The following is a 25,124-nucleotide window of genomic DNA, read 5'->3' as shown; positions in this document are numbered from 1 at the left end:
AGACGAGTGTTTCTTTTGAAAGTTTTGCGAGGGGGGAACATAAATTGAAGCTCGGTCGAGCACTGGCTATGAAAATAACGATAAAACAGAGAAACTCGCAACATTTCTTCTGTGAGATAGAGGTTGCACGGGAGAGAAAAGGACATCTACAAGCCTACGAAGTCTATTTTGAACTCTATCAAGGAAAGATAAGTTCTTTCTATCAGCTTCTGCCCAGATGTGGCAACAGTACTCCATCCTTGGACGTACCTGGCTCTTTTATAGATAGAGAATTGCGTCAGCAGTGAGATATCTACTGGATCGATAGAAGGATCCCACCATTTTTCCAGCGGCCTTGACAACAGATTTGATGTGCGTGTTCCATTTAAGACCCGGAGTAAAGGTCAAGCCCAAAAGCTTATCAAAACTTCAGGCCTCTCCAAGACGAGAGCCATTCATTTCAATTGATGCCAGATGGAGATCGGAGCGTTGATGATGTAAAGATAGGAGCTTTCCCCATTGTACCACGTGCTCAAGATCAGAGGAGAGAGAATCGGAGAGAACTTGGTCGTTTACGGTCTTAGATGGTAGTGTCATCAACATAAATGTCTATGAATGATGTAAGGATGTGATTTGGAAGATCATTACTGTAGATCAGGAAAAGAGTTGGGCCCAGGATGGACCCCTGAGGTACTCCAGCATTGATACTGTGAGCTTCTGATTTTTGCCCATCAACTACTAGTCTTATGAACCTTTCAGAGAGAAATGCTTTAATAATTGAGAAGACATTTCCAGCTATACCATAGCTGGAGATCTTGTGAAGTAACTTTTATGCCATACTCTATCAAAGGCTTTTGATATGTCAAGAGCAATTGCCCTAGAAAGGTTGCCTCCGTCGAGAGATTCGCTAATCCTATGAGATATTACTGTAAGCACATCTGCTGTAGATCTAGCAGAACGGAAACTATATTGTGTGTCAGTAAGGTTATTTTTGCTGAGATAGTTGATTACTTCTCTATTTAACACAGATTCCAGCAACTTACTCATGACGCACAGGAGACTTATTGGCCTGTACTGAAAGGGAGATGAGCGATCACCTGAATTCTTAAATACGGGGGGTGGGGCATTCTGATGAGATTTTCCAGGGTAATGGGAAGCAATTCTCCTTAAGACGACGTTTAAACAGTTTTGTAAGTATGGGCGCTAGTTCTGGTTGAATATTTTTAGTACTATAATTGGAATACCGTCAGGGCCGGTTACTTTAGTTGAATCAAGGTTTTTGATTAGCTTGGCAACATCACGTACTGATATTTGTATATCAAATAGCGTGTTTTCTGATGCAGGAGGAGATATTGGGGGTTGGCGGCCTTGGTCGCAAAGGGTAGAATTAGCTGCAAAGTTCTTGCTTTATCTGATGCTGACGAGATGACCTCAGGCCCATTGATGATAGTTGGGATTGAGCACACGCTTCTGTTACGAATTCTGTTTGCTATTTGCCAAAACTGGTGGGAACCAAGCCGCTGCTCAACTACTTTGGACTTGACGGGGTGAGCATACACCTCTCTTGCGTTTTTATTACTTTTTTACAATGGTTGCTGGCAGTACTGAAAGCGGCTTTAGTCTCCATACATCTATTACGTTGGAAGCAATGGAAAAAGTAATTTCTTTGCGCAATGGCAGCAGCACATTCTGGAGAGAACCATGGTTGGCTGTTAGGTTTTTGCTGGAACATTTTTCGAGGGTATGAAACGGTCTATGCCTACAATTCGGTGTCGGGAATCGGAAAAATCGGAACTTTTTCGGGTATCGGATTCGGTATCGGATTCGGTATCGGATTCGGAATAATTATAGCCTGCTTTCCGATTCCAAACTGATACTTTTAATTTTTTTTAAAATTAACAATCACAAAATAAACAATCACAAATTGTTGTTTTTTTTTTAATTAGAAGTTGTTCATTTACGACATAAGGACATTATAATTGATTATAAATCTCATTTTACAGAATCAACATTGATTCGCAGAGTTTCATTTATTTTATTTATTGGTCATTTATTGGAACATAACTTGCCTATTCCCTTTGTAAACTTTTCGCATCTATTTGCTAAATGTCTATATGTCCCCATCCGAGGGAGTTCACTTGATTATTGAAAGGTTGCAAATGCTCTGGACGTTGGCGCCAGCTGTACATTTGTGGTGTCTGTCATCAGCTTCTTCTAAGATAATTAAAGTTTATTGGCACTTCTCTTTGGAGCAAGTGAAAAATATACATGAAAATCTCCGATTAGTTTAGCAAAATCTTGGATAAGATACGAATTTAGGAAAACTCCCCCCGGAAAACTCGTACCCGGAAAACTGGAGTATTTTTTTTTTATAAATATATGGTTTCGTTTTTCGTATTTTAGTTCGGTTTCGTTTTTCGTGTCTTTCGTTCGGTTTCGTTACATAATTAACCGCATCCATTTCCGGTAGCTTGATTTTTTTCCGAGCAGTGATCTTAGACATTACCTAAAAATATACAAATTTATTTTCGGGGGGGGGGGCTCATTTTAAAACTATATCTACCTCAGTATTTTAAATTTTCTATTTTTGAATGATTATTGAGACTCCTAAGATGTGATTATCTCATGTCGGACATTTTTTGTACAAAAGTAACACTCTACATTACTTGTTTTTTTTGTTTGTTTTTTTTACTAAATAAACTCTTTAAAATAAGTTGAAAGACCAAAAACTTTAAAAGTTAGGTAGAAAACGAAAACTTAAAAAAATTAATTTAATTTTTTTAAAACAACAGTAAACAAGTAAAAATATTTTTTTTTAATATTATGGGATGTGTATTCTCTTTTAAAGACAATATCTTCTTCAAAAACGGTCATAAAATGTGTTTTCAATCGATATTTATTCAATAAGGGACCAGTTTTCCTTCTTAGCAAAAAGGAGCGGAGAGTTTTCCGGGCACGAGTTTTCCTCAAACTGTAATAAAACAAATAAAACACATATTTGCTCTGCAATAGTATTGAGCACTCTCTTCAGGTTTTTAATAATTACCAGTTTTATTAAATATATATATATATATATATATATGTTTATATATATATTTATATATACTTATTTTTTATTTAAATATATATTCAAATATATATATTTATAAATATATTAACACATATATAAGTATATGTGTATATATCTATATAATACTAAAAGTCTATGGATCTTGTATGTTTGCAATCAAATTTCCGGTTTTCAACATCCGGTTGCGCATGCGTAAATAGCAACGTCTTCAATCCGTTATTCCAATTCTGGAATTTTTATATCGCTTTTAATACAAACAATTTCATTTAATTTGATCAAATAGTTATTTATATATACAAATAATACATAGATTCATAGATAATTATAATATATATTATAAAATCTATTTATCTATGAATCTATTAATAATATGAAATATTACCCTATACAATTTATGGAAAGAAAACACCTCTCACTTTCCCTCTAATAGATTTCAACACTCCTACTCCCTCTGTTTTCGTTACGTACGCGAGAAATAGTTACGTGTATGTGTGAGAGAGAGAAAAAGAGAGCGATGTAAAACTGGATAGAGTTATCCCCCTTAACTAATGCAGGCCTTTTTACTAGAGGGCGTTATTACAAAAAAAAATTCTTTTTCTTCTTCCCATGTTTTTTAAAGTCGTCTGCTTACATTTCCAAACGGAAAGCTGAATCGGTAAATGCACACATTTCTATTACATTAAATAGTGTTTTCCTTTACACAATGGGTACTGAATGTTTGCTTAAATTAAATGAAAAAACTTACATTTTATTTTCATTTTCTATTTAAAAAGCCATTATTAACATGTGGAGAGTGTTTTTTTTTTTATTATTCTGTACTTTCAACTAACAATTTCATTTAAAAGATGATATATCAAAATTTGAATTTAACTATAATAAGGATTATGATACCTGTTCAGTGCATATTTACCTATAAGTATGACCAACCACTTATAATTCAGTAACTGTAATTTAAAAAAAAATAACAATTATAATAAACAGAACGACTCATAGAAATCTATCTATATTCTTTTTTCATTTTAATATACTTTCATAGAAATGCTTCTGTTATGTAAAAAAAAAAACTATTTTCTTTATGCCACAAGTGTCACGCTCATACATGAATTCCATAGCTAATATAACGTACTGACCCAACGGGTCACGGGTGGTCTAGTATATATATATATATATATATATATATATATATATATATATATATATATATATATATATATATAGACATGTGTGTTTATTCATAGTCTGAAGAAATGCTGGTTTTGGAAAATTTTCAAACGATATAATGTTTGAAATTGTTCGACTGGAGATAGAAACACTTTTTTTGCCATCAATTTGAAGTCTTGATTTTGCTTCCACAATATATATATATATATATATATATATATATATATATATATATATATATATATATATATATATATATATATATATAAGGAATGAAAAAATACCAGTGGTGGTTGACGTTATGTTATGAGAAAAATAGAAAAAACCGAATGAAATTATTAAAAATCAACGTTTCGTCCTTATTTCAGAGGACATCTTCAGGATAATTGAAATAAAAAATAAAAATGTAAGAAAAGAAAAAGTCATAGATCGTGCGAAAAAGACAGTTCTTGAATCCTACCCATGTCGGGAAGGACAAACATATGTGTGCGTATACGACTTTTTCTTTTCTTACATTTTTATTTTTTATTTCAATTATCCTGAAGATGTCCTCTGAAATAAGGACGAAACATTGATTTTTTAATAATTTCATTCGGTTTTTTCTATTTTTCTCATAACATATATATATATATATATATATATATATATATATATATATATATATATATATATATATATATATATATATATATATATATATTCACTCACACACATATATATAGAGAGAGAGACATTTTTATACAAAGCTTTAAAAAAAAAATTCTAAAAAGAACGTAAAACATTCAAAGATAAGCAGTATTTAAAAATAAAATTAATAAATTTTCTTGGATAAATTAAATGTTCGACGAAAGCGAGGACTGATGGGGGTGATGTGCATACGGGGGGGTTATATAAAACGAAGATCAAAGAGCGACGTCAAACCTCCCCCTCCCACATCCTCCTTTTTTATTTTCTTTTACTTATTCAAGTCAGTATTGTATATTTATTTGCCGTGTTTGCTTTTCATCTCGCTAATTGCAGGATGTTAATGTGATTGACATCGGAACCGCTTGCTCGTAAGCTTTGATTCTTTGTTTAAACGACTCGTAAAAAAAAACGAATAGAGAAGATCTATTTGTTGTCTCTTGTGAACTTCGGCTTCAGCAACCACTTGAAAGTGATTTTCTGGAACGTTTTACTTTTTAAACACCTACACAAAACAAAACAAAAAAAAACAAAAAACAAATAAGAACCCAAGATGCGTCTGTTCAAATTACGCGCTAAAATCATAAGCTTATAAGGCCTATGAAATAACACTCTCGCTCGCGGATTACACCACGCAAACCAGGAAAAAAAAAAGCAGAGAGAAAAAATAACATGCTGTATCCATTGAAATATCCGAATTAAACAAATAAATTGTTTATAAAAAAAAAAATGAGTTGTTTTCTAGCCTTCCAAACGTATTTATATACGTAATTCTTAAATTTCAATATATATGCAACGCTTCAAACGCTGGTAACATTTTTTTTTAGTAGAAAAATAATGTGTAACATTTTTTATTAAAAAATCTCTCTCCGTCTCAGTTTTTTTTTTTTTTTTTTTTTTTTTTTACACGGTGGTCACCACTTATCAAGGGCCGGAAGCCACTCAGTGATAAGGGTTATTGCAAGTACAGTTTTTCTCCCTTTCCGTCTTCTCATGTCTCTCTAGCCGTCTCCTTCTTAACTCCTGAGCCAATGTTTCGTTTAATTGTTGTCTGATGATTTTTGTTCCATCCCACATCTATTTCACATTAATATCAATATAAATGATGTTGATAATGACAATAGTCCAAAGAGATTTTATCTATACAACTTACCAAATATAAATGTTGTACTCGTACGTACAGATAGCAACAATAGAGAAAAATATAAATGCTATTTCAAACAAAAGTGTGACAGACGAACATAATGCTATTTCGAACGAACACGTGACAGACAAACAATATTATCAAATACAAAAATCTACGACACTCTTAATAGACTTGGTTATCACTTGATACAAACAACTTCCACAACAATAAAACAGATATTAAAAACTACCAAGCACTCTCCCAAAACCCTCACATCCGACGCCGGTATATATTCCATCCCATGTAACAACTGTCAACAAGTGTACATAGGTGAAACACAGCGTAAATTGAAATTAAGATTTTACGAACACAAAAGAGATATAAGGAATGGTAACGCCCTAAATGCACTCTTTTACCATTGTGCAGAACACGATCATTCATTTAATTTAGATCATGCGAAAATTATAAAATACGTGATAGAGCTAAAAGAAGACTTTTAGAATCAGCACTAATATTAAACACTAATACTATTACGCAAAGAAAGGGCTTCTACCATTTAGCCCCTAGCATGGGGAAAATAATAATCAAAGAACAAAATATCAAAACAGATCCTGGTTAATCGTTTTTCCTTAATCCTTAAATATTTCAACAAAATGAATAAGTTTAGAGAGAGCGAGAGAAAAAAAAAGTATGCATACTTATTAAACGCATTTTAAAAGTGTATATATAGACATTGAACAACCCAACCTTCCCATACACACACATATGTTTGTCTTTCTCGATATGGGTAGGATTCAAACACTGTTTTCTTCTCATTTTCGTGTGGTCTATGATCTTTTTCTTTTCTTGCATTTTTCCTTTTAATATCCTGAAGATGTCCTCTGAAATAGGGACGAAACGTTGATTATTTCATAATTTCATTCGGTTTTTCTTTTTTCAAAACAACATATATATATATATATATATATATATATATATATATATATATATATATATATATATATATATATATATATATATGGTGCCCGGAAAACTCGTCCATTTTTGGCTAGGTAGGAAAACTGGACCTTTATTGAATAAATATCGATTGAAAACACATTTTATGACCGTTTTTGAAGGAGATATTGTTTTTAATAGAGACTATAGCCTCCTATATTTTTTTTATATATTTTTACTTGTTTAATGTTTTTTAAAAAAATAATAATAAAATCGATTTTCTAAGTGTCTGTTTTCTACCTAACTGACTAAGTTCTTAGTGGTTTCACTTATTTTAAAGCATTTATTCTGTTAAAAAAACGAGACTACAGACCGCGCAATATTTTTTTTTTAATATTTATACTTATTTACTGTTGTTTTTAGAAGGGCAAAATCGATTTCTCTATCTATCTATCTATATATATATATATATATATATATATATATATATATATAGATATATATATAGATATATATATATATATACATATATATAAATACATATATATACATATATAAATACACGCATATATATGCATGTATATATGTCTATATATGTATGTATATGTATATATATGTATGTATATATGCATATGTATATGTAATATATATGTGTGTATATACACATGTGTGTACATGTATGTGTGTGTCTGTGTGTGTGCGTGCTTTTGCAAGAACTTTTTTATTCTAAATATTACGGAGTCATGCACGATGTAGAAACTATGCATATTAATGGTTAAATGAAACCAAATAAGAAACAAAAAAAATAATGAATAATTAAAGTTCGTTTTTCCAAGAGTATGCAAATTAGTTAACTTTTATTTAGTCTCTTGCATATCCATGACTGACTATATAGAGAAGTTTGTTTGAATAATTTTTAAATAGACATTTAAGTTGATATGTCCTTGCTACTAATACAGTTTTTATTTTTACCTACTTCCAGAGTGCCCCTTTTGGGGGGAGCTGATTTACTCGCACATTAAAAACGACCTTGTGTCACATTTACCTTTCATGGGGAAGCAAATAGCTACCAAGTTACTTTGTCCTTATTCAGCGTAGGGAAACCCCTTCTATGCTGAGGCAATTTTTATTCGTACCTACTTCCAGAGTGCTCCTTTTGGGAGAGCTGGTTTTCCAACACATTAAAAACGACCTCGTGTCACAGTTTGCTTTCGCGGGGAGGAAAATAAATACCAATAGAAAGAATAAGAATTTATATATATATATATATATATATATATATATATATATATATATATATATATATAGACCGTGAGTTTTGAAAATATATATGGAAATCAAGCTACGGAGAAATTTCAGCGTTTTTGCTTCGTGATCATATTGACGAATTCACACGAGGATGAAACGCGTAAAATTCTATGTAGCTTAATTGCCATAAATATTTTCAAAACTTACTACTTAGCTATGTTTACATATTGAGCACTGTTGAAGTAAACACTGAAAATAAATATATAATTTTATATAGATACATGAAATAATAATAATAATAATAATAATAATAATAATAATAATAATAATAATAATAATAATAATAACAACAACAACAACAACAACAACAACAACAACATGGGTATGGTAGCCTGACCATACACTTCGGCTGTGAAATGCAGACGATTCTGTGTAATTTAATTGTCATATATATATATATATATATATATATATATATATATATATATATATATATATATACTCATAATTCACTCTCTCTTTGTATGTACATTTATATGTATGTGTGTGTGTATATATATATATATATATATATATATATATATATATATATATGCGGATCTTTTTTTATTTTTACATGCTTCTAAATAAAATAAATATCTTTCATAGAATTCCACTTTTCGTCAAAGAAGCACAAAAAAAAAAAACGACGAAAAATTTAGAAAAAAAAAAACGTAAACCGTGAACATAAATAAACGTTTATCCTTATACACGGAACTTCTAAAGAAGAATCAAACGATTTTAAAGAGTGCCCTTTTTTTTTAATTTTTATATTATTATTATTGTTTCTTTATTTTTAAATAAAACAAATTCTTAAACGGAAGTTCATGTAAAAATAAAAATAAAAATGGCGGAATCCAAAAGCTCTATTTGTAAAAAAAAAATTAATAAATAGATAAATAAATAAAAGAAAAAAAAAAGAAGCATTCGCGAAAACGTAAGAAGAGGGTGGGTAACGCTTTTGTGTCGGGGGGCGAGTGCTTTTTGTGTCGAACTGTAAAAAGCGAAAAGAACAGCTTTATTTCAAATAGAAAATGTTCATTAAGATTATTGTTGCATTAGTGAAACGAGGTCTGCGATAATCGTAACACCGACAATAATACAAAACCGTCTTTTTACCCATTTTTTTTTTTATTATCAATTTTAACTTTTTTTAAATCGTTATTTTCTGTTCGTTTTTCAACAAGAATTCTTTTTTAACGGTGTTATTTATATGATTTCCATAGTATATCAGACGTTTATTCATACGTTTTCTTGTTTGCTCGCGTTGTTTTTTTTTTGTGTTTTTTTTTGTGTTTTTTTTTTGTTTTTTTTTCTTTCTTTCCTTTTTATTAACACTGATTTATAACGGGGATGGGAGGGCGTCGTTTTGAATCGCTATACGTCAAAGACAGATCATCAAAGAGTTCAAGATTCTCACCGCGATTCTCTTACAATAGTACCACCAAACCAACCGCACCAATTCCTTTTTTCGAAACCTTTGATCTCTGGTTCAAGCGAAGAAGTCAAAAAAAGAGAGTTAATTGCGATCAGACAAAACAAAAAATAATTATAAATATCTCCTTACGTTCGGAAAAGATATATTTGAAAAGATAAAACGTACTTATGACAAAAAAAAAAAAAAAAAAAAACTCGCAATAGTTGGACGAATAAATACATAGGGAACTTAAGATTAACTTGATAGCGTTCGTATTACTTTTAATTTCAAAAGAATCCCTTTTTCATTGTTTGCTTGCTTGTTTGTTTATATAGATATGTGTCTTCCTTTATATTTGTCGCCTTTTATATAGATATGTGTCTTCCTTTATATTTGTCGCCTTTTATAAGACGAACCTTTTTTTTATTTAAAAAGCGGTTTTCGCTGATTTCTCTCTTTTGTCCCGTAAAACCAATGCGGAAAAAAAAATCAGTTACCCTGTGCGTGGGTTTAGGAAAACGCAATTAACGCGTTGTTTGCAATCTTTAATATGGATAAGTTATGAAGAAACGGCAATGTCTCTAATGTTGAATATTGGATAGATTTCTACAGATCACCGTAGAGCGTGTATGTAAACTAAAAGACATAATTGTTATAATCCCCCTTATTCGACTTAGGGTTTATATCAACTTATCAGTTCTGATCACAGTTGAATGGTGACGATGCTCAAGGTGTAAACGACACGGATCGACAACCTCGGTGTTTCAAGTTCGAACCGAATTCGTTCCATAAAATCACTTCCATTTAGAATGTTCGCAACTTTCACGTGGTCTTTCCCGTAAGAACCCGATGTCTTTCTAGAAAGAATTTTTGACTAAAAAAATATCGAGGAAACCAATGCAGACAATAGAACTTTTGACTAGAAAAATATCGGGAAAACCAATGATAACAATAGAATTTTTGACTAGAAAAATATTGGGAAAACCCATGCTAAAAATAGAATTTTTGACTAGAAAAATATTGGGAAAACCCATGCTAAAAATAGAATTTTTGACTAGAAAAATATTGGGAAAACCCATGCTAAAAATAGAATTTTAGACTAGAAAAACACCAGGAAAACCAATGCCAACAATAGAATTTTTGACTAGAAAATGCCAAAAATAAAATTTCGGGAAAACCAATTTCACCGATAAAATTTTTTACTGAACAATAGAATTTTTATTTGAAAAATATCGAGAATATATATATATATATATATATATATATATATATATATATATATATATATATATAATTTCCACGGCTAAACAACGTCGCAGCTCACAAGAGCAATAACAGCCAACAAACTAGAAGTCTAAGACACATGTTACGCCCTCATGTGGGTTCATCAGTTAGACATATCTGAATTCGGGATTCGAAGTCCGACCCTCTTGCACGTGGGGCGAGTTTTTTCTTTTTTTTTTTTTTACACAGTGGTCACCACTTATCAAGGCCCGGAAGCCACTCAGGGATAAGGGTTATTGCAAGTACATTACGTTAGTGTGGAGATTTGATGAAGTGTTTACTCAAGGGGACGGTTCATTAGGAATTTGTTAACGTTGGACTTGAAGACATCCAAGTTGTAGTCAGGTGGGAAGCAGGCATACGGAACAGAGTTCCACAGGCGTGCAGTTCTAAGAAAGAAGCTTTGTTCATGGAATCCACGTTTTGATTTAGGCACAGATAAAGAGTGGGGGAAATTTTTCACAGTGGAATCAGCTAGACTGGTGTTTTTCGTGAAAGATTGGCAAGGGGGGACTAGAGATTGGAGGTCAGACGAGCATCTGCCATGGAAATAACGATAAAACAACGTCTCTTCTGTGGGAGAGAGGTTGCAGGGTAGAGAAAAGGGCATCCCCCACTAAGCCACGAAGTCTATTTTGTACTCTGTCAAGGCAGGATATGCTGTTTTTAGCAGCTCCTGTCCAGATATGGCAGCAGTATTCCATCCTTGGACGTACTTGGCTTTTATATAGATAGAGAATTGCATCAGTAGTGAGATATCTTCTGGAGCGGTAGAAGGATCCCACCATCTTTCCAGCGACCTTGGCAACAGACTTGATGTACGTGTACGGATCGTTAACTCTTGTGAGCTGTGACCTTGTTTGGCTGTGGAAATATATGGCTGTTTGGCTGTGGATATATATATATATATATATATATATATATATATATATATATATATATATATATATATATATATATTAAGTTACTTATGCGAATGGAAATTTAACTAATTTTCTTGGATTTGCATTTTTGAATTTTATCATCATTGGATACTTTACCTTTCACCAGATTATCCATTCACGTGAAATCACCTTTTTCTTCACCCTATCCCCTCTGCTTCACTTTTTGTTATCAAGTAAGATCTTTGACTTACTTGTAGTTCCATCAAATACTTTTGCAAGCATAATCCGATCCCGCATTTTGCTAAATCCTACCTTCTGATGAGAAGGAAAGTATTTCTTCGAAACTCCGCGGGTTAAGGACTATCCACTTATTTAGTGTTTCCTTTTCAAATTAAATATGTTTTTAACTCTTTTTCAAAGTGTTTTTAACATGTTTTATTAAATATTTGCTCTTATTAGAAGCGCTATCTCCTATTCGGTTTTATCGAGCTTTTACATCTGGTTGAGATTACTTTATCAATATTAATTCTTTAATATTTATAATATACTTTATTTTTACCATCTTGGTAAATTTAATTGTAATTTTTATTATTATTATTATATATATATATATATATATATATATATATATATATATATATATATATATATATATAATCTGTCAGTTGAAAAAATTTTCTTTTTGATTTTCAAAAAACCTTTTAAACCTGTAAGGAAGTTATACAAAATTTTAATTATTCGGCAAGGAGTACAAAAAAGAAAAAAAAAAAAAACAAGAATGAATCTTATTCCATGGAGTTTCAAAGAATGCACTTCATTTTATCAGAGGGAAAAGGTTCGCAAAATAAACAATAAATTTTGCAAGTTAATGCATTAGAAGAAACAAATAATATGAATTTTATTATATTTGCATAAAAAAGGGTTATTTACCAGTTTAAGGGTTTCAATTTGAATGATACAGCAAGAAACGGGAAAAGGGTAGAAATGTGATATGGTAAAAGTCCAATTGGAAAGATGGTAAATTCTAGAACAGGAAAAATCCGAGGTGCATCTGTTGGAAAGGTAATCCATGGGAAAACAGAAATATGAATATAGTTATGTTAGGGTAAACATTGGAGCTTCAAGAAAAGTCAAGTTGCGGAGAAGTAAATAAATATATGCGCCTTTAATAAAACGGTACAAGGAAAAGGAGGGTGTTAAAATATAGATAGTAAGTTAGATTAGAAAAGGGGGCGGTGGGAGAAAAGAGAATAAAAGAGAGGAAGAAGGGGTATCAAAAACGAGAGGAAAGGGGAGAGAAAGATAATTAGGGGAGGGATAAAGAGAGGAAACGGTTTGAAAACACTATCAATAATTCCCCCAATCTTTATCTGTGCCTAAACCTAAACGTAGATCCCATAAACAAAGCTTCTTTCTTAGAACTGCACGCCTGTGGAATTGTCTTCCGTTTTCCTGCTTTCCGGATGACTACAATATGGTTGTCTTCAAGTCTAACATAAACAAGTTCTTGATAAGCCGTACCATATAAGTTCACAAATTTACCGAATTGATTACTATATTGTCCAATTTCTACTGTACACTCTTTAACTCTTATCCTCGAGTGGCCTCTTGGCCTTGATAATGTGATGATGCCGTTGTAAAAAAAAAGGTAGAAAGTCGTATTTCTAAATCTATTTTAAGAACAGATGAATATAGGCCAGACAGGAATGTAATTATGGTTGATTAATTTTAATGCAGAGTTATCAATATAACTGTATGCATACACATAAATACATATATGAATTATAAATGCATCTACACACATATATAAGAAAAAATAGAATGAAATTAAAATAATTTAAAATAGTATAGAAAAAAATGAGACTAAATGGGAAAACTCATGCACTACTCAGAAGAAATCTTTTATATTGAGTAAATTTGTAGCAATAGGTTTCAGAGGAGAGCTAAGTAATTTCGAATTGGTTATATTTTAATTTTTTCTTATGCTTACAGTGGGAAAGAAGTTCACTCTTGGAATTAATTAAGTTGATATTTTGGGAGGAAGTAATTATGCTTATAGCTTCAGATATGCAAAGGTGACAAGAGTTAGAACCTGGAGTGTATGACTTAAACTTTTTAAGAATATCTCAATTTTTAGAGAAAGGGATGTTTTTAAATTTTAGTATTTTAATTAAAGTGGTTAGGGAAGTTCCTTGGTTATTATCAACGATTTCATTATTAAAGGAAGAATTATGATTAGATATTCTAATCTTTATTAATGTTGAAGTGGCGCCAATATAAGTGTATATTTTAGCCGACGTTCGTGTAGTGTTAATATGTGGAATTATTTAGAATTTGAGGTTGAATTACTGTTATAATTAGCAATAGTAGATTCAGTTTCTGCTGGGTTATGGGAAAAACTAGAAAGCTTATTGGCTAACTAAAAACACAATAGACATATATATATAAAAACGCGAGACAAACACAAAATCCTTTCATACGCCTGATGAATCCTAGCGTGGATGAAACGCGGAATATTTTGTGTAGCTTAATTACCATACCTATTTTATAACTTACTATATATACATATATATATACATACATATATATATTTATATATATATATACATACATATATATATATACCTACATATATATATATATTTATATATATATACATACATATATATATATATATTTATATATAAACATACATATATATATATATTTATATATATATACATATATATATATATTTATATATCTACATACATATATATATATATTTATATATATATATAATATATCATATATATATATTTTCAACAAAATTTTACACAATATATATATATATATATATATATATATATATATATATATATATATATATATATATATATAAATATAATGTGTAAAATTTTGTTGAAAATTCGAAGACTAACGTTGCTTTTTTATAACCTTCGTTTATTTCCTGGATTTTTCCATTACAGCTGTTTCATTGATGAGTAGGCAATTTTACGATTTATGTTTCCATAAAAATATCCTGTCCCCCATCAACTTCTTCAGATGTTTATCCATTAGATTTTTACAATAAAAGGTATATTTTTAACATTTTGAACATCGTATTTTGGGTAAAAAGATTTCCAAAGCCACGCCTCCTCACTTCCTCCATCTTTTGGTATATTCTTTATGGCCTGTCACAATTTTCCTGAAAGTGAATCACATACTCGATTTATGGAAGCATAAAACACATCCATCTTAATGTTTGAAAATCACACATTAAATGTTATTAGGAAATAATTACAGAGGAATTCAATTAAAAATAAATTAAATAAATCACTTATTTATTTTATTTTATTATTATTTATAATCCCTATAAATATATATATATATATATATATATATATATGTGAGTGTGTGAGAGTATATATATATATATATATATATATATATATATATATATAAGTCTGTTTTCAGTATGAAAGTTAATTTATGAAGCAGTGTACCCTTTTGTATATATTAATCAAATTGCTAACAAACATTGTTTGTATATATATATATATATATATATATATATATATATATATATATATATATATATATATCACCTTTTATTTATACCAATCCTTTAATTTATGAAGCTCAATGTAATTACAGAGCATATGACAAATAAATGACAAAAGTCTATATTCCAAATTTTAAGATGCTGACCATTTTACAATTTATTGTGTATGTCAGCGTATTTAAAGGAATAAATTATAAGATTGTCAAAATCTTGAAATTTGGAATATAGTCATTTGTCATTTATTATTATATATATATATATATATATATATATATATATATATATGTGTGTGTGTGTGTGTGTGTGTGTGTGTGTGTGTGTGTGTTTGTGTGTGTGTGTGTGTTTTCAATATATATGAGAGGGGGGAGAGTGTTTTTTTGGATGTGGCGAATTTTCAATTGACAACACTATTTTCTTTTATTTGCAAATTTGGCACCTATCGGTAATTTTCAATTTAGCTTGGTTTGGCAATTCATGGTGAAAAACTGACACCTGAGCAGTGTTTGCAAATTACAAATAATATGATCAAATTACTGAGAGAAATATTTGCTGAAAAAATAATTTCACGAAATGAACCTGATGACTGGCTAGCTTGTTCATGCGATTTAACCCCATTAGATTATTTTCTTGGGGTATATGTAAAGCGTCATGTCTATGCTAATAAACCAGACATAATAGACCACTTGATATGGACAACAGACGATGCGTTATTGCCGAAACGCAGTTTAATTTAATGCCTATAGTTTGTGAAAATTAGACCACTAGATTACGTCATACGTGCGTGAGCCGCCATATGTCCAAAATTATCTATAAATATAAAAGCGAAAATGTATGTATGTATGTATGTGTGTAAGTGTGTTCACTTTTTCTGTATGTCTACAAAAGGCTTTTTTCAGAGAAGCGGTCGCTCGCTTCACAACATTTTAAAACTTCTTATATCACATATAAATCGTAATATCTCACAGTTAACAACGAAGCTCGCCTGTCTATTTAATTTGCTCGATTTCGAGAAGATAGATATTCAACATTTGTCGCTCGCCGCATGTGGGTTAGTCTTTTTCCTATAACATCTTGGGAAAAATAAAAAAAAGCGTTCCGCAGTAAATGAAATACTATCCCGCAGTCAAACTTGACCTCATTAGCTCATTAAAACGGGCACCTGCCAAATCCAAGTAATTAAATGAATTCAAACGTTCTTCCGTTAGCATCTCGCGGTGGAGCAATGGTTAACGTCGAACTTTTTATTTTCGCTTTAATTTACAACTTTGCCTCAACGGTTCGTGTTCGATCCTCATACTTACTTTTTTTAACCCCCACCCCACCCCCGGAGTTTCCACACACACCTCCAAACACCCGGGCAATGCCGGGTACCCCTCGCCAGTATAATTATAAATGGCAAAATATTCATCTTTATGATAAACCATATATTTTTATGATGAAATATTTTCTGAAATTTGTTTTAATTTAAAGTTCGCCGACTCTAAAAACACAAAAATTAAATTGAAAAAATTAAATTAAATTAAATAATTAAAAACGATGAAAAATTAATAAATAAATAACAAGAATAATACCATGAAACAAACCCTAATTATAACGTAATAAATAAAATATATAACTAAACGAGTAAAACGAATGGATAGAGCTTAGCAAATCCACGAACGCCAGTGACGTATTGACGTAGCATCGATGGCAATAGACGGATTTGAACATCGCCCCACGTGCTGGGATCATTTTCTGCAACATTTACAAATAGAATGAATTAAATAAACAAATATATATATATCATGATGAGAAGCGTTTAGCTTAGAAATGCCATAGGTTAAAGAGGTTTCTTTTTCTTTATTTTCTCATTTTAATTTACCTTATTGTTCTGATGATATAATAAAGAAAGATATGATGATTGCAACGTCTTGTCAGACGAGTGCCACTCCCTCAGACACTTAAAGTCCATGAGCCCAAAAATGACTTCCATCGCCACAGGACCATTTTAATAGACAAATGCCTGAGGGAGTATCTATACACAGATGATATTACAGAGTCTTAGCTTTGTACGACACCTAAGTTTCTCTCTCGGTTCAAAATGTTGAGATCCAGCAACAAGCAAGAGCAAGATAGCCAGCAACAAGTTAAACTGCAGACCAGCTTAAGGCGGGTACTAGTCTCCCGCTTTATGGTTTTCTTAATCAGAGATTTGCTTTTCGTAGAAAGGTTGCCTAAAGATGGGGATCAGAGCGTTGATGATGTAAAGATGGAAGCTTGGTTTTGGATGCATTAAAAGTGACCAGCCACCTCTTCCCCCATTGTACCACGCGCTTAAGATCAGAGGAGAGAGAATTAGAGAGAACTTTGTCATTTACGGCCTTTAATGTGTTGCCATAGATGGTCGTGTCATCAGCATAGGTGTCAACGAATGATTTAAGTATGTGTCTTGGGAGATCATTGATGTAGATCATGAAGAGAGTTGGGCCCAGGATGGACCCTTGGGGACTCCAGCATTAATACTGTGGGCCTCTGATTTCTGCCCATCAACCACTTCTCTTATGAACCTATCAGAGAGAAATGATTTAATGATTGAGAAAATATTTCCAGTAATACCGTAGCTGGAAATCTTGTGAAGTAGGCCCTTATGCCATACCTTATCGGAGGCCTTTGATATGTCAAGAGAAATTGCCCTGGAAAGGAAACCTTTGTCAAGAGATTCACTAATCCTATGTGATATAACCGTTAGCACATCTGCTGTAGATCTTGCAGAGCGGAAACCATATTGTGTGTCTTCAGCTTTTACATCTACGATCGAGCACTTTATTAGAATTTTTCATCACTTTCTGACACGATATATATATATATATATATATATATATATATATATATATGAATAAATGATTAATAAAATATGTTAAAAGACATCTTGAAAAAGAGTTAAAAACATATTTAATTTTAAAAAAGGAAGCACAAGATAAGTGGATAGTCCTTAATCCGCGGAGTTTCGAAGAAATACTCTCCTTCTCATCAGAGGGCAGGAATTAGCAAAATGCAGGATCGGATTTTGCATATAAAAGTATTTAATGAAACTACAAGTAAGTCAAAGATCTTACTTGGTTAAAAAAAGGGTGAGGTAAGGGGAACAGGAGGCAAAATAACAATAATAAAAAGATTTCACATGAATGGATAGTCCGGTGAAGGGTAAAAATCCAAAAATGGTAAAATCCAAAACGGTCGAATTTAAAATTTCAATCCACTGGGTAACTTCCAAATGGTCCAAGATCATCCAAAAGGCAGAGTTCCTTGGAAAAAAGTGCAAATGGAATGAATTCCAAATCATTAAAAGAAAAGTACTAGAGATAATATTTGAAACACGTCTGTCAAGGCTGGATGAATCAAAAAAATTTTATTTTATTTTTATATATATATATATATATATATATATATATATATATATATATATATATATATATATATATATATATATATATATACGAGCAAACAGTTAATAAAATATGTTAAAAAACACTTTGAAAAAGAGTTAAAAACATATTTAATCTGAAAAGAAACACTTGATAAGTGGATAGTCCCTAATCCGCGGAGTTTCGAAGAAATACTTTCATTCTCATCCTTCTCATCAGAGGGTAGGAATTAGCAAAATGCAGGATCGGATTATTATATATATATAACTTTTATTCCTCATCTTAAATTTAATATATTTGTATGTCTCTCTTAATATTTTTGGACTTTTCTTGTCTTGATAAGTTTTGTATTGTTAAAGATATATTCTTTGATAATATAATTGTACAGGGTGGCCAAATCTCTCTAATTTTCGTGTATGTGATTATGGATATGAGCAAGACTTTAATGTTTTCGGTTATAATTTGTTTATACAGGGTGGCCAACTTAAAAATAGCCCGATTTCCCTAATCTTTATCTTACCGACCAACTGACACCACAAGACAAAATGCAATTCTTTTTCCAACAAGATGGCGCTACATGCCACACGTCTCACAGATCACTGACACAAGTTCATGACATGTTTACGGAAGAGAGAACAATAAGCAAAGGGTTATGGCCACCACGTTCCTCGGACTTGTCGTCATGTGATTTTTATATTTGAGGAACTTCAAAACAAAACGTTTATGCAAATAATCCTCACAATCTAGACCAACTAAAAGAGAACATTATTATCAACGCTATCAGGAGAATCACGAAAGAAGATCTACAGGCAGTATCTGCAAACGTTGTTAAACGTGCACAGAAATGCATAGATGACAACGGGAGCACTTCCTGTATCTTTTATAACACCACAAGTAATTTAAACAATAAAAGAATGTTCATGCTCACTACTATATTTTCTGGACTACTTTTAAGTGGACCACCCTGTATGTACTATATATAGTAATTAATATGTCACGTCATGTCATATGCTACTGGTACCATGTAACCCAGTACTACCTGCCTCATGGTCGGATCACCGGCGACTAAACTGGTTCCCCCCACCAGACTTGTTTGGTGATGGGGGCGGCTAGTCTCCCTGAAGGATTAAAAACAAGACCTTCCAAAGGGCGAATGAATTCTTTTTCTGGGTCAACGGCCAACTAGCACCGTGTATATTTGTGTGTGTGTGTGTGTGTGTGTATACGTGTATTGGGGTGGAGAGGGCTCCCGTAAGCCGTGGTGAAGGCAACCTTTTTAGGAGAAGCAAATCTCTGATTTAAAAAACCATAAAGCGGGAGACCAGTACCCGCATTAAGCTGGTCTGCAGTTTAATTTGTTGCTGGCTATCTTGCTCTTGCTTGTTGCTGGATCTGAACATTTTGAACCGAGAGAGAGACTTAGCTGTCGTACAAAGTTAAAACTCTGTAACATCATCTTTGTATAGATACTCCCTCAGGCATTTGGGCTAATGGATTTTAAATGTCTGAGGGAGTGGCACTCGTCTGACAGGACGTTGCAATCATCAATTAATAATGCATTAATAATAATAAATAAGACACTTTATATATGTAGATATAATATTGATTAATATTTGTAGTAAATCAATAATAAATTCAAATCATAATTTCTGAATACTCTGCCTGGCGTTCCCATAGCAACGCATAGGTCTAACGATCGCCGCTGCTATTGTTGTTCCAAGGAGGATGAAAAGACTGAGGGTAGAAAGCACTGGCCAAACCTCCACTGGTTGGATGAGTGCGAAGAGGACTGAATCTTGGGAAGGGGGGACTTATTCTTACACAAATTGCAGTGAAGAGTACTGGTTGCTGCCAAAAAGAAATCAATGGTAAGCGGTTGTTGCGATAACGCAAATTCACTTTCATAGGTTATCATAAGAGGCGTGTGTGTGTGTGTGTGTGTGTGTGTGGTGTGTGTGTGTGTGTGTGTGTGTGTGTGTGTGTGTGGTGTGTGTGTGTGTGTGTGTGTGGTGTGTGTGTGTGTGTGTGGTGTGTGTGTGTGTGTGTGGTGTGTGTGTGGTGTGTGTGTGTGTGTGGTGTGTGTGTGTGTGTGTGGTGTGTGTGTGGTGTGTGTGTGTGGTGTGTGTGTGGTGTGTGTGTGTGTGTGTGGTGTGTGTGTGTGTGTGTGGTGTGTGTGTGTGTGTGTGGTGTGTGTGTGTGTGGTGTGTGTGGTGTGTGTGTGGTGTGTGTGTGTGTGTGTGTGTGTGTGGTGTGTGTGTGTGTGTGTGTGTGTGTGTGTGTGTGTGTGTGTGGTGTGTGTGTTGTGTGTGTGTGTGTGTGTGTGTGTGTGGTGTGTGTGTGGTGTTGTGTGTGTGTGTGTGTGTGTGTGTGGTGTGTGTGTGTGTGGTGTGTGTGGTGTGTGTGTGTGTGTGTGGTGTGTGGTGTGTGTGTGTGGTGTGTGTGTGTGGTGTGTGTGTGGTGTGTGTGTGTGTGGTGTGTGTGTGTGTGTGTGTGTGTGTGTGTGTGTGTGTGTGTGTGTGTGTGTGTGTGTGTGTGTGAGTAAATAAACTGGCTAGATCTAGACACAACTTACATTTACTTCCGGTTCAGTTTCACAACTTTCTTGTGCTTTTGTTTTCTTTTTGGAAAAGAGATTTTGTTCTCGAAATATTACTAGTTACATCAAACAATAAGTCCATATTTACTGATTCATATACGTGACTGATTTTGAAAGATAACCAGATATACGAGGGTTTATAAAAAAAAATCTACAAAACTTTTTTTCGTTTAATTTTGTCCAAACGTCACATCACTCCAACATCCAGCATTTTACATCGTTACAGCCGTTTATACTCTTATATATTTGTTTACCAACAATGCTTCAAGCAAACTACCTTCCACTTATGTGTGTGTGTGTGCGTGTGTGTGTGTGTGAGAGAGAGAGAGAGAGAGGGGGGGTTTATCTTTTAATTTCAACCTAATAGCCTCACATTTGACTCATCGATATTTGCTTCTGTGTAGCCACATGGTTTTCTTATTGTTTCTAATTATTTGAAATATTAAAAATTGTTTAGCTCTCTCCGACTGCAAGAACTTAGACACCGGGGCCGGAAAGTAGGATTGAGAAGTCAACGCACCCCAAGGATGTGCACTCTAAATTGGAAAAAAAAAAAGTGTCTGGGCAGCCCTGTCGACATTCCCCAGTGAGGGCGCCTAAGGCGATTAGCAATAAACTAACCCCTTCTCAAAGAGAGAAGGCAAGACCTAGGAGGTTAGAACTAGAACTGCACAGAACTAAACTAAACCTAAACGTACAATCCATGAACAAAGCTGCTTTCTTAGAACTGCACGCCTGTGGAACTGTTTTCCATTTTCCTGCTTTCCAGCTGACTACAATGTGGTTGTCTACAATTCCAACGTAAACAAGTTCTTGATGAGCCGTTCCATATAAGTTAGCAAATTTACCTAATTAATATTACTAACGATTACTATATTGTCCAATTGACTACTGTACACTCTTAACTCTTATCCTCGAACGGTCCTGGATATGACCTGAAACTATATCAGATGGTGAGGCCCCAGCTTGCGGACTTTGGGGAGTGTGGAGCCACCTTTTAATTGCCATTGCTCCCAGGTCCACTCTGACCCGGAGTGGTAGTACCTGTTAGGGTCCCAACTATGGGTTAAATAGAAACCGACTTAAAAAAATTATATATATATATATATATATATATATATATATATATATATATATATATATATATATATATATATATATATATACTCTATTAAAAAATTGTTCTTGAAAATCACTGGATTCAGCATTAAATAACCTGAAAAGGGTTAATATGCCGTAAAACAAAAACAAACGCACTTAACCTAGAGTGGCCTCTGGACCTTGATAAGTGATGATGCTAAAAAAAGAAGAAAAAACTCCCAGCGCAAAATCAACAGAGATCGGGTCATTACTGGAATCGTCTAATCTCTGCTGATTTGGGGGGGGGGGGTCCAGGATAAAAATCCCTAGCCGAGTTATTTGAAATATTAAAATGACTAAACATTATTTCATTGCTGCCTCATGTAACCGTTGGTTAGGTCAATGTGACCTTCGTAAATAACGCTTGACGCGTTATAATAAAAATAAGTTTCCTATCCTAGCTAAATCTATTCGACTTCCCGTCGAGAATGTGGGGGAAACATGAATATTTAAAAACGCGGCCCGAATTTCTTGACGGACCGACATTGTTTTTCGCGCGGGCGAAAACAGAACAGCCGATTTTTTTTTTTTTTTTTTTTTTTTTTTCAGCCGTCTCAAACCGAATGAGTCAATTCCATGAAAAACAATGCGAAATGGATCTGCATTTATATCTCGTAAACATTGCAACAGGTGGCGCTGTACGTACGGTGAGGGGAAAATGTGTCGTTTTGCTATTTATGTTCACTCATAATCTAACAGGGAAAAGTTTTCCTCAAGTTCCGCGTGTTTTTGTTTATTTGTTTGTTTGCTTCTGTTTTGTGTGTGTGTGTGTTTTTTTTTTTTGTTTTGTTTTTTTTTTTTTTTTGCTGGCCATTCTGTTTCACGATGAATGCCCTGGAAAAGTCCCTTCTGATTAATGTTTTAAAAATATTCTCTTATTCTAAAAAAAAAAAAAAAATATTTCCATCATCAACGATCTGGCATCAATCAAAATGAATGACTCTCGTCTTGTGGAAGGTTCCATGTTTTGACAAACTTCTAAGTCTGACCTTTACCTTTACTGCTGATCTGAGATGGATCACGTACATCAAATCCGTTGCCAGGGCTACTAGGAAACTGGTGGGATTGTTCTACCGCTCCAGTAGATATCTCACTGCTGATGCAATTCTCTACCTAAGTAAGAGTCAAGTACATCCGCAGACTGTTGCCACATCTGCGCAAAAGCTGCTGGAAAACTATTATCATGCTTCGACAAAGTTCAAAATAGACTTCGTAACCTGGTTTTCTCTTCCCTGTAACCTCTTTCCCATAGAAGAGACATTACAAGCCTGTTTTTACTCTATCACTATTTTCAAGACAGGTGCCTGTCTGAGCTCCAATCTATGGTCCCCGCCTTCCCAGACTTTCATGAAAAACACTCATCTACCTGAAACCACTATCAATAATTTCCCCCAGTTTTTTCCTGTGCCTAATCCTAAACGTAGATTCCATGAACAAAGCTTCTTTCTTAGAACTGCACGCCTGTAGAACTCTCTTCCATTTGCCTGCTTTCCAGCTGACTACAATTTGATCATATTCAAGTCCAACATAAACAAATTCTTGATGAGCTGTCTCCTTAAGTAATACAATTTACCAAATGTCCGCTACTAACGATGACCACGACATGTTCCCCTTCATCCCTGTACACTCAGTAACCTTTATCTTCGAGTGGCCTTCAGTGGTGACTCCTTTGTAAAAAAAAAAAAATGGTTGACCTTAATAAGAAAGGTCTTTTCCAGGGTGTTCATCGTGAAGTAAAAGAGTCAGCATAAAAACAAAGTAAACAAAAAATACTCTGAACTTTAGGATAACGAGAAAAAAAAGCACCCTTTTACTTACCGTCCGCTACAAAAGGACAAAAGTAGACACAAGGTCAATTTAAACGAGAGTGAAAGTCAAAATCCCCCAAAAAGAGACACGCTGGACAAAAATAAAAATTGTGCTTCTTTGCTTTTGTTTTCTTTTGTTTTTTTGTTTTGTTTTTATTGTTGTTGTTGTTGTTATTGTTGTCGTTGTTGTTGTTGTTGTTGTTTTGCTTTGTTTTTGTTTTGTTTTTGCTTTTTGTTTTTTGTTTTTTGTTTTGCTTTGTTTTGTTTTTTCTGTATTTGTTTTTGTCTTTTGTTTTGTTTTTGCTTTTTGCTTTTTGTTCTTGTTTTGTTCTTGTTTGGTTTTTTGTTCTTGTTTTGTTTTGGTTTGGTTTTTGCTTTTTTTTGCTTTGTTTTTTTGTTTTTGTTTTGTTTTTTGTCTTTTGTTTTGTTTTTTGTCTTTTGTTTTGCTTTGTTTTTTTGTTTTTGTTTTTTTGTTTGTTTTTTTAATAGAAATCGCTCCAGATAAAGTATGGAGTCGCTTGATGTAAGGAGCTAAAAAAATACAACAAAATATACCGTAAAAACTGAAACGAACTTAGAAAATCGTATCTAAAAGAAAATAAATAAATAAAAGCCCGGTCTATATTCTGCATAAGTACTGAAATCACCACAGACAAAGCATGTAGCCACTTGATGTAAGGAATGTTTTTTTTTAAAAATACTATTTCAAGGTCAAAAACCATATAAGGATGTGCGTCATATGGATAGATTCTGACCCATAAAACAGCAATTCTTTCTCCTTTGTCAGAAACATCTTTTATGGAA

General features: G+C 32.9%; 1 long non-coding RNA gene across 1 annotated transcript in view; it reads right to left on the bottom strand.

Annotated features, from left to right (window-relative positions):
- Window positions 1–24,512, bottom strand: part of LOC145247263 (uncharacterized) — a 42,757-nt gene extending 18,245 nt beyond the window's left edge. Inside the window, exon 1 of the long non-coding RNA XR_013863228.1 lies at window positions 24,331–24,512. This is a non-coding gene — a long non-coding RNA (uncharacterized LOC145247263). The remainder of the gene's footprint in view (window positions 1–24,330) is intronic.
- Between the last annotated feature and the right edge of the window lie 612 nt (window positions 24,513–25,124).

Source organism: Euprymna scolopes, chromosome 25 (genome assembly GCF_053919585.1).
Source record: "Euprymna scolopes isolate OS-2025 chromosome 25, ASM5391958v1, whole genome shotgun sequence".
NCBI classification, from domain to species: Eukaryota; Metazoa; Mollusca; class Cephalopoda; order Sepiida; family Sepiolidae; genus Euprymna; species Euprymna scolopes.
This window is presented reverse-complemented; position numbering and strand designations above follow the sequence as displayed.